The sequence below is a fragment of the Silene latifolia genome, chromosome 7 (genome assembly GCF_048544455.1).
Source record: "Silene latifolia isolate original U9 population chromosome 7, ASM4854445v1, whole genome shotgun sequence".
NCBI classification, from domain to species: Eukaryota; Viridiplantae; Streptophyta; class Magnoliopsida; order Caryophyllales; family Caryophyllaceae; genus Silene; species Silene latifolia.
In genome coordinates, this window is record NC_133532.1 from 112748870 (window position 1) to 112759879 (window position 11010).

Consider the following 11010-nt stretch of genomic DNA (forward strand, 5'->3'; position numbering starts at 1 on the left):
GGCATGACACTCACACTAGCCCCTAGATCACATAAGGCTTTGTTGATCGTTGTGTCGCCAATGGTACACGGTATTGAGAAGCTTCCCGGATCCTTTAACTTTGGAGGTGAACTCCCTTGAAGTATTGCACTACTCACCTTAGTGAAGGCGATAGTCTCAAGTTTCCGGATCGACTTCTTCTTTGTGAGGATATCTTTCATATACTTCGCATAGGCCGGAACGTGATTGATTAATTCCGTGAAAGGAATTGAGACTTCTAAATTCTTCACAATTTCCATGAACTTTCCAAGTTGATCATCAAATTTGGGCTTGGCTTGACGACTTGGAAAAGGAAGTCTAATCACAATGGGCTCCTTCTCTTTGGCCTTGTCTTCACTTTTCTTTGAACTTTCTTCTTTTGTTGATTCTCCATCTTTGGAGTTTTGCACAATTTCTTCCTTTTCACTAGCTTCCACAACTTCATCCTCAACTTGCTTCTTCGGTGCTTCATACCTTGTACCACTTCTCAAGTGAATGGCATTATCTTTTTCATGTCTAGGGGGATTAATTTGAGGTGGTAATTGCCCCTTTTGTCTTTGTGAGCTTGAAGATGCTAGTTGAGTCAATTGTGTTTCCAACATCTTGGTGTGAGCTAGAATGTTGTTGATGGTGGTTTCCTTTGCTTGGCTATCTTTTTGCATTTGGGTGAAAAATTCTTGTTGATTCTTTTGCATTTGGAGGACCGCTTTTTGGACATCAAAACCTTGGTCATTTTGGTGATTGTATGGATTTTGATTTTGGTAACCTTGGTTTTGATTGTAAAAGGGTCTTTGATTTTGGTTTCTCATGGGTGGTGGAGTGTATGTTGTTTGAGGGTTTTGAACATTTTGACTTTTGTATGAGAGATTTGGATGGAACTTGGTGTTCTCCTTGTAAAAATTGGAATAAGGGGTACCACTCTTGTAAGCTTGGAAAGCATTAACTTGTTCGGTTGTTCCCCTACACTCACTTGGGTCATGACCCAAAGTTCCACAATTCTCACATATCCCACATGGGATTGATGAGGATGCCGTCATGGCATTGACATGATGCTTCGATGATTTTGAGTTTTCCTCAAGTCTAGCCATAGCTTGTTCAAACTTCAAGTTGATTGTGTCAATGTGAGCACTAAGTTGAGCACCCAATTGAGTAACGGAGTCCACTTCATGCTTTCCTCCTCTAGTAGCCTTACGAGGTCTACTATATTGTGAGTTATGGACCGCCATTTCCTCAATCTTGTTCCATGTTTGATTGTCATCAACTTCGGTGAACATTCCATTTGATCCCATATTGAGAATGTTCCTAGAATCTTCATATAAACCATTCCAAAATTGTTGCACCAAAAACCATTCGCTAAGTCCATGGTGAGGACATGAGCGACAAATACCTTTAAACCGCTCCCAAGCTTCATACAAAGACTCTTCATCCCTTTGCTTAAAACCCGTAATTTGAGCTCTTAGCATGTTGGTCTTTTCCGGTGGGTAGAATTTTTGTAGAAAGCTAGAGCCAACTTCTTCCAAGAATCTATTCCAAGGGTGGCCTTATCAAGGCCCTTCAACCATTGCTTTGCGGTGCCGATTAAGGAAAAAGGAAATAAGACCCATCTAATTTGGTCTTGAGTCACGCCCGTTTGAGAGATAGCATCACAATAATCGCCAAAGGTTTCCATATGAGAATGAGGATCCTCACTAGGCATTCCCCCAAATTGGCTCCTCTCAACTAGTTGGATGAAGGCGGACTTGGCGATAAAATTTCCGGTGAGATGTTGCGGTGTAGGAGTACCATTTGGTAGATTATCCTCGGTGGAGTGCAGTGTGACGAGAATTTCGGCATTGTAGGTGGATTTTGTGGGGTATTGTGTAATGGGTTTTCTTCTCCTTCTATTGCGAAAGGATTGACAAACTCACTAGTGGGTTGAACAACTTCACCAACACCTCTCAAATTCCTCCTAACAAGTCTCCTATTGTTCGTCAAGGCTCTTTCGATTTCACGGTCAAAAGGTAACAAATCACTTTGTAACCTTCTAGACATGCAAAATATCAAACAACTCAAAAACAATTAGAACAAACCTTGAGGAGTGTTACTTCCTCAAGGTGAAGAAAGACACAACTAAAAACAATAAAAAGAAATCTAAGTCAAACAAACACCGTCCCGCAAGAACGGCGCCATTTTTGATCGGTCCGTTTCGTATTCACAAATAAATAGATGTGGTCGTTGGTCACGGTCGAATCAAAACACAATTTATAGCTTAACAAGCAACTCTACAATTAGTAAAGAGGCAAGTAAAGGTAGGATCCCAAGGGACGGGAGTTGAAATGAGATTTCTATTGTAACTAGCGGTGTCTAAGGGGTGTCACAAATTGGGTTGATGTAGAAGGTTACTAAACTAGAATAACAATGAAAATAAACAAGCAAGATGAATAAAAAGGGGTGTAAACAATTGATTAAAGGCACTAGGGTGTCATGGGATCATAGGGGAATCATGGGACGTGATCATACAAACATGTTCTCAAATTATAAGCAAGCAATTATTGTTGTGATGGATTGAGTTGGGTTATATCTTACAATCCTAGGAAAGTTTGGGTCCCGGAGCCGAATCGATTAGATTGTACAACACCTACAAGTCGACTTAATCTTCCCTACTCAACAACATGCATGGTCTAATGAGACTCGAGTTGGGTTATGTCTTACAAGTCTAATTGAAAAGATAGGAGATGATAGTAAATGCAAGGATTCATAGGCTTAGCATTTCATCAAGTATAACATGTGCATGAGTTGAGATCAAAACAAGCAAGCAAATAAAGCATGAAAGCATATTAATTTAAGCATGAATCATTCCCCATGTTGGTTTCCCCTAATAACCCATTAACCCTAGCTAAGAGACTACTCACTCATTATCATGTTGATCATGCTAGCAAGGTTGTCAATCATACTAACAATATGAAACATGATGAATAAATGAAAGTAATTAACAATAATTAAAAAGGGATTAAGAGATTATACCTACTAATGATTCCAATAATAAAGCAAGAATAATAGAAGTACTTGAATGCTAGATTGAGAGGTTGTCAATCTCCCAATAATAACCCAAATAATCTTCAATTACCCAAAATAAAGGATGAACAAAAGAGAGATTAAAGAACTAAAACTTGGATTAAAACTTGATTAATACTTGATTACAATATTGAAGAGAGTTTTGATTGATATTAACTACACTAATTATTGATAAGAAGAACATGCTCCTCTAATTAGCCTAATGGGGTATTTATAGTGAAAATTAGGGAGGATGCATTAGGGTTAACTAAGGGCTAAACTAGTAATTACACTTTTTAAGTTGAGCAAGGAGGACCCGGTATTTTCTGAGAGAAGGGCTTCTCTTTTCGTAGCTTGAAGAAGGCAATCCGTCTTTGTGAAGAAATCCGGCGGAATAAGGTCGGGACGGCCGGATTTGGGCGGTGGAATCCGAGCGGATTCTAGGGAATCCGGACGGATTGTTGAGGGGGAATCCGAGCGGATTCTGGCAAGGGACGCTCGGATTGTGCAGGACGGACGGATTGCTGGCAATCCGCTCGGATTGTCAGTCAGCATAGTAACTTCTTCTTTTTCTTCCCTTTTCTTCATAAATTCCTTGGGGATTTCCTTGGGGACTCAAGGATCTTTCCTCAATATTGCTCTTCTACTATGATATGTACAAAGGCCTTCTAATCTTGTCTCTCCTTGATGCTTGGTCATTGGATTCGATCAATTTAGTCTTGTTTTGCCATGAAAATGCAAGATTCTTACTCCTTTCCTACCAAGGGATCAAAATCTCAAAGAATATGCAAAACAAAGAACTAAAGATTAGAAATGACCCAAATAAGCACTAAAAAGCATGGAAACAAGGCTAATTCGGGGGCTAAATATGCGCCAACTATGGTCACATCAAGTATATAAGTGAAATATAGAAAGAAGTAAAGACACTCACCTAACTCAACCCACAAGAACATGCATGCAGTTTAACATGAATAAAATCTCTACGACCGTACATATGCATTCCCACCAACAAATGACCAAGACACATGCCGAGGACTTATATTTGGGTAAGTGAGGTACTGGGTGAGAATGGGCTAAGATGAATTTGGATATGTGGAGTTAGCAGCCAAGCTAGCAACAACGGGTCCAAATTTTAAAACTACATCCCAACTTCAAACTCAATAAATCAATACAAACCAGTGCAAAATGGATGCACTCAACTCACAAAACACCATAAACTTGTTGACTCCCCATAAGATACAAATAGAACACGGGAGGAAAATCACAGCATATTAAACTTCAGCTCATGATTTTTCACAAATTTTTTTTTCTTTTTCAATTCTTTTTCTATTTTTTTGCTTTTCCACACAATTATTCTTTTCGTATTTTTCTTCTTTCCGTTCCCTTCAACATTTCCACCAACTTCTCAAATCGAATATACAACCAAACCGCAATGAATCATTCCCAATAACTACTGATTACTAGCTCGGCTAGGGTAGGCATAATTATAGATTGTAGCTAAACAGGACAAAGAAGGCAATTTGGCTATGTGAGGCTCATGGGTAGAATGAAATAAAGGAAACTGCCTCTCCTAACATGCGTCACCATCCACAGACCGAATGCATACAGGTATTAAGAAGACTAAATTCATGCTTATGCAAATTGATGTTACATGCCTTATAGAGAGTACTACTCACATCCTACATGAAACCGGTCATGAATGTCACCAGTTTATTAAGCTCTAACCTCAGAATATAATGTAGCTTGCCAATAAATGAGTCAAGTCTATTTGTTCAGATAAGAGAGAAACAAAAACTCGTAGATTATGCACATTACCATGCCAACAAAATGTTAAGAATATGCAAGGCAAGGATAAAGACTCAATGTAGCGTAAAAGTTCAAACATTCCGACTCAAAGTAAACGTGAATTATTCTTTTTGAATTTTTATGTGATTTTTTGAATTAAAAACAACGATGCATGCAAAGATGAATAAACATGCAAGCGAAAATGCAAGTAAACATGCAGACACAGATACGGATGCATACCTCCCCAAACCAAACCGTACAATGCCCTCATTGTACCAAAAACAGGGAAAGAGATGCAAACTAAGGAGAAAATGATGGAGTCGGAAAACTTATAAGACAGCGTAAGGAGGGACCTCCCCAAACCGACCATGAACATGGGAGGTCATAGGTAGTCACGCAACAACTCATCGGGCAAAAAATAGCAGCTGGACCACATAACTGCTCAATCAAACAGATCAGAGTAGTTCGATCGAGAAGATCTGGTGTCAAAAGGGCTCGATCGAGAAGATAGGTTACTCGATCGAGAGAAACGGTTTTGCAGCATTTCGATCGAGGAAAGCAGAGGCTCGATCGAGTGAAATTCTTAGCAAAAGTAGTCGATCGAGTAGAAAAACCACTCGATCGAGCTACAACACCTGCAAAACGTATATAAGAAGTATAGGAAATACAAGAGACGCATAGTTCGGCGTTCGAAGTTCAACACACAGCTAAAAGAAAGAAAAAAAGTTTAACTAAAGTACAACAAAACAGTCCGAGTTGCCTCCCGAAAAGCGCAGGTTTAAGAGGTCCCGCACGACCTTTCTGACTTCAACACGGTTGTCTGCATCATTTGCTTCGTGGTAATGCTTCACATATTGCCCATTCACCTTGGACCTATTTCCCTCAGAACCTTCTAGCTCAACAGACCCAAATTTAGTGACAGTTGTCACTGTATAAGAGCCACTCGACCTGGACTTCAGCTTGCCAGGAAATAATCGCAGTCGGGCATTAAACAACAACACCTTCTGCCCGACATGAAATTCTCGAGGTAAGATCCTTTTGTCGTGCCATCTCTTCATCTTCTCCTTGTAGATGAGTGAGCTATCATAGGCGTTGAGCCTAAAATCCTCCAGTTCATCTAGCTGCAATAGACGGTTCTGACCACACAACTTAGAATCAAAGTTAAGTTCACGAATTGCCCACCAAGCTTTATATTCCAACTCAACAGGTAAATGACATGATTTTCCATAAACTAACCGATAAGGTGATGCGTCAATCGGTGTCTTAAAGGCAGCCATATAAGCCCATAATGCGTTTTATAGTTTAAGACTCCAGTCCTTCCGTGATTTAGAAACTACCTTAGCTAAAATCTCTTTAATCTCACGATTAGAGACTTCAACTTGACCACTAGTTTGGGGATGATACACCAAACCACGCCGGTGTTGAACACCAACCTTAGACAAGATAGAAGCTAGTTTCTTTTCTTTAAAATGCATTCCCCCATCACTAATGACGACCCTAGGGACACCAAATCGGGGAAATATAATCTTTTTAAACATCTTAATCACGGTCTTGGCATCACAATTGGGGTGAATCAATTGCCTCCACCCACTTAGACACATAATCAACAACTACTAAGATATACCTGTTACCTTTACTAGATGGGAAGCGTCCTTGGAAATCGATGCCCCAGACATAAAAAACCTCAACTTCTAAGATACCGTTTTGTGGCATCTCATGTCTCTTTGAAATGTTCCCTGATCGTTGGTAGGCATCACAAGCTGAAACAAAAGCCTTAGCATCAGCAAACAAAGTAGGCCAGTAGAAACCAGACTGAAGTACCTTAGCCACGGTGCGCGATGGACCGTGGTGCCCACCATAAGAGGATGAGTGACAGCCTTCCAAGATCACTTTGGTCTCCCACTGTGGAATACACCATCTGTAGAGACCGTCTGCACACTCCTTAAATAAATAAGGGTCATCCCAGAAGTACTGCTTAGCGTTATACAGAAAATGTTTCCTCTGTTGATGAGAAAGGCCAGGCGGCAGCGTGCCAATGACAACGTAATTAGCTAAATCTGCATACCAAGGATCTTGGTTAATAATAGAAGACAAAACAGCAAACAAAGAGTCATCAGGAAAAGAATCATCAATAGATAAAGAATCTTCTCCCTCTTGCTGTGACAGTCTCGACAAATGATCAGCTACAACGTTTTCAGCTCCTTTCTTATCCATTATCTGCAAATCAAACTCCTGAAGAAGGGTATCCATCTCAATAGCCGTGGTTTAGCTCCTTCTTAGCAAGAAGGTGTCTCAGCGCTGCATGGTCAGTAAAAACAGTAACTTCTGACCCTATCAGATAAGAACGAAATTTTTCTAAAGCATAAACCACAGCTAGCAGCTCTTTCTCAGTAGTGGTGTACTTCACTTGAGCCTCATCCAGAGTTCGGCTTGTATAGTAGATTGCATTTAAAGCTTTGTCTTTACTTTGGCCTAACACTGCTCCTAGTGCATAATCACTAGCATCACACATAATCTCGAACGGTAAATCCCAGTTGGGAGGCTGTATGATCGGCGCAGATACCAAGGCTTGCTTTAACCTGTTTAAAGCAGAAAAACACTCATCAGTGAATACAAAGGGGGCGTCTTTAAGTAGTAGCTGTAATACCCGCCCTTTTAGAGACCCTTTGACCAGCGTTGACTGACCCTGGGAGCAATATAGTCCTTAGAAGTGCGTGCCAGTTTACCTTGGGCTGTGAGTGAAGCGAGGTACTCGATAGAGTAGAGGCTACTCGATCGAGTGTCTTGGGTACTCGATCGAGTAGGGTGGCACTCGATCGAGTATGTGGGATACTCGATCGAGTATCGGGTTTTCAGCGAGGGTTTTTAATCGCGTTTTGTTAAATCCGCAAATCATTTCCGCCTCATTTATTCTATCCTTTAGTCGCCTCTTTCCCTTCCCTTCACCATAAAACCTTTGATGCGTGTCTTAAATATGATGTTTTACACCCCATTTTACACGCATTTCAGAGCTCATTTGTGTAGTTTATGCTACTATTTTCCCTATTTCGTCTACTTTCGTATTTTTATGTATTATTGCAGATTTATGCGGAAATGAGTAGAAATTGAGGTAAATCCGTCCTCGAGTACATTGCATTGCATTCGACATGAAGCATTTACTCAAGCAACGAGCTTGGTGCGCATTTCGAGGCCCGAAAGACAAATCCACGAGAAGTTAGAAGTCAAGTATCAGCTACTTCGGTCGATCGACCGCTGCCCTTAGTCGATCGACCAGATCACGAGTTCCAGTAGCTACTGTTTAGCGAAGAGCAGTCGATCGACTGCCTTATGTGGTCGATCGACCAAGCCGCTAATTCTGACGTGAATAAGAAGATCGAGAATTAAGAAGCCCATTGTACATTAGGTTTTGGAATAAGAACTACGTTGTATTCCTATATAACGTAGCTTTAGTTTTCAGAATATAATTCAGTTTTTAATCTAGTTTTATTCAGTTATTAGGGAACTAATTAGGGCTTGGTATTAGAAGTTTTAATCATTCAATCAATTTACATTTGCATTCGGTCTTTGATCTTCCTTCCTGCTTTTACGGTATTCTTCTGCTCTTATTTCAGTTACTCTATTCCGTTCGTAGTATAGAAATTGCTAGCTAGTTTCCCGAAGCCGAAATTATCGCTTTACGTTATTTGTTTGTTTAATTAATTCAAGCATGGATTCAGTAGTGTCATTCCTTAATTTTATTGTTGTTTTCGTCGTAGTTATGAGTAGCTAAATACCTTGTGCTAGGATGTAGGGGATCTGTAGAAGTAGGCGGCGTAGAAATAGTACGACCTAAATCGCGCCATGGTCGATCGACCGGGTTCTCTGGTCGATCGACTGGCCACGTGAGCTTTACTTCGTTTTAATTAATTTAATTGCTATGTTTGAAGAATCGAGTGCACGCGACTAGTTGAATGCCTAGGAATTGACCAACCCAATAGAGATCGAAAGATAGGGAAGGAAAATAGCCTACCTAATTAAGACGACTAAATTAATAAGATCGAGAGATAAATTAATTTAGACCTTTTAGTCACTTTTCAGGACGAAAGTTAGTATTAGTGATATTAGGGACCTGTAGCGAGATCGAAAGATGCTACATGTGAGAGTGGACCGAGAGGACCTCTTATTTTCCCATCTCACGTGTTTGTTTTAGACCTACCTAGTATGTTGTCGCCGAAACTACAGTGAACCGACCGTCTTAGCACCCTTTTAATATCTGTTTTCATCAATTAGCTTAGTTTACTGTTCTTTTATTGCCATTGTGGGGTAATATCCGTATAATACCCTTAAAATTCGGACTATAACGCAAAATTAACATGTGATTTATGGTCATAAACGAAAATACAATAAAAATGATAAAGGTAAAGAATCAACCTCGGGTCCTAGTGCAAATCGGCAAAATGAATAGAAATCAACGTAGATTTCCTCCTAATTGTTGCACCCAAGACCGTCTGAGATTATGCCCTTGTGCTAGAATGTATTCTCTAATTGCCTTGCAATATTGAGAGAATTTGTTGTGAGTTTTTCAGATGTGAGATCTAGGTTTTGAGAGAAAAAATGATTCTCAAAACCCTAAAAATTTTGCAAATGAATGATTAGGTTAGAAAGGAGGAGAAGCTCTCCTTTTGTTCCTTCACTCGGCCAACCGTGAGCCTACATGGGGAAGTGGGCTTCCACTTCCTCTTAATTTTACCTCGTGGTCCGGCTCGAAAAATGCTAAATGTATATGACACGCTTTTATTATAAATCGTCATCGGTTATCGGTTATTAAAACATCAACTAATAACACGGATTAGTTGAAATATTAATACATGTCCGACAAAGACAATATTGTATAATTAATTCAATATACATCAATTAAATATAATCGTTAATATTTAATTTACGAATTAACCGCTTAATTCGTCTTAGCCATTATTATTTAATCCGTATCAAATAATCATCTCAACATCGCGTTTGACTAATTATTAGTCAATGACTCCGACTAACTGCTTAGTCAACTTTGGCATCAACATGACTGTATTTTCATACCGTCACATCTCTCAAACGTATCCTATAGGTGTGACTTTTAGGGACCAGTTGATCACCGCCATCTGTATGACAATAACGTCAAACTTATCTAGCAAGCCAACCGTTATTGATAAACGTGGATCAACTGATTATAATACAAAAGTATACCCTTTGATCCTTTTAGAGATTTAAATGTTATTGCACTACTTGTAGAGGACACCAGCCCCAACAGCCATTAGTATAGAACAAATCAAATCAAACCCCCCTCACATTGTTACTTTAAGACTAAAATTAGACAACTGATAATTGCACCGCCTCTCTGTGGTTCGACCCTGCTACCGCTATCTATAGTTGTAGTTGGAATTATAAATATTATCTTTGGTGCACACAACGACGGGCATCAAATTTTGGCGCCGTTGCCGGGGAGGCAATTGTTTAAAATTTTTAAATGTTTTATTTTTAGTCTTTTTCTTAGTTTAAGGGACATTTGTTCCTTAAACTATTCTCATATTCTATTTGTAGTTTCTTCTTATGCGCAGGTCACAGGGTGGTGAATTACCACCGTTCAATCCCGAGATTGAGAAGACTTTGCGCGAGTTGAGACGATCATCTAGAGTATTGCCGACAGAGGAAGAGCTGAGTACTCTGTCTAGTTACTACGAGAACGAGCTATTTGAGGAAGATCCACATTCATCTCCTGTTTCCACTTCTTCAGCTGAGACCGTCACATCTCCAGATTTTCCAGTTATGGCTGAAGAAGCAAGTATAGCCAGTCACTCTGAGCCGACAGCTGCGAATCTTTACAAAGGATTCGCATTACCAGGGGAAGACAGAAAATTCGAGCCGAAGCCTTCTTATATTAACTTGGTTGAGAGAAACCAATTCGGGGGAGCTGCAAATGAAGATGCAGCCAAGCATATGGAGACATTCATAGATTATTGCTGTTCCATATCCCCACCAACCGGCGTGACCCCGGACCAGGTGAAGGAAACTATGTTTATATTCTCTCTTCGTGATGCTGCAAGGGAGTGGTACAGAGACCTGGATCGAGCTGCTAATGGAATCACTGACTGGAATTCTTTGGCCCTAGCATTCTACAAGAAGTATTTCTCTGCCTCGAAGACCAAT

At 40.0% G+C, this 11010-nt stretch overlaps 1 non-coding gene across 1 annotated transcript; it reads left to right on the forward strand.

The window, feature by feature from the left end:
- The first annotated feature begins 1374 nt into the window (after positions 1-1374).
- LOC141593653 (small nucleolar RNA R71) lies at positions 1375-1481 on the forward strand. Its single transcript, XR_012521726.1, has one exon. It is a non-coding gene; the product is annotated as a small nucleolar RNA R71 (small nucleolar RNA).
- Positions 1482-11010: the final 9529 nt, after the last annotated feature.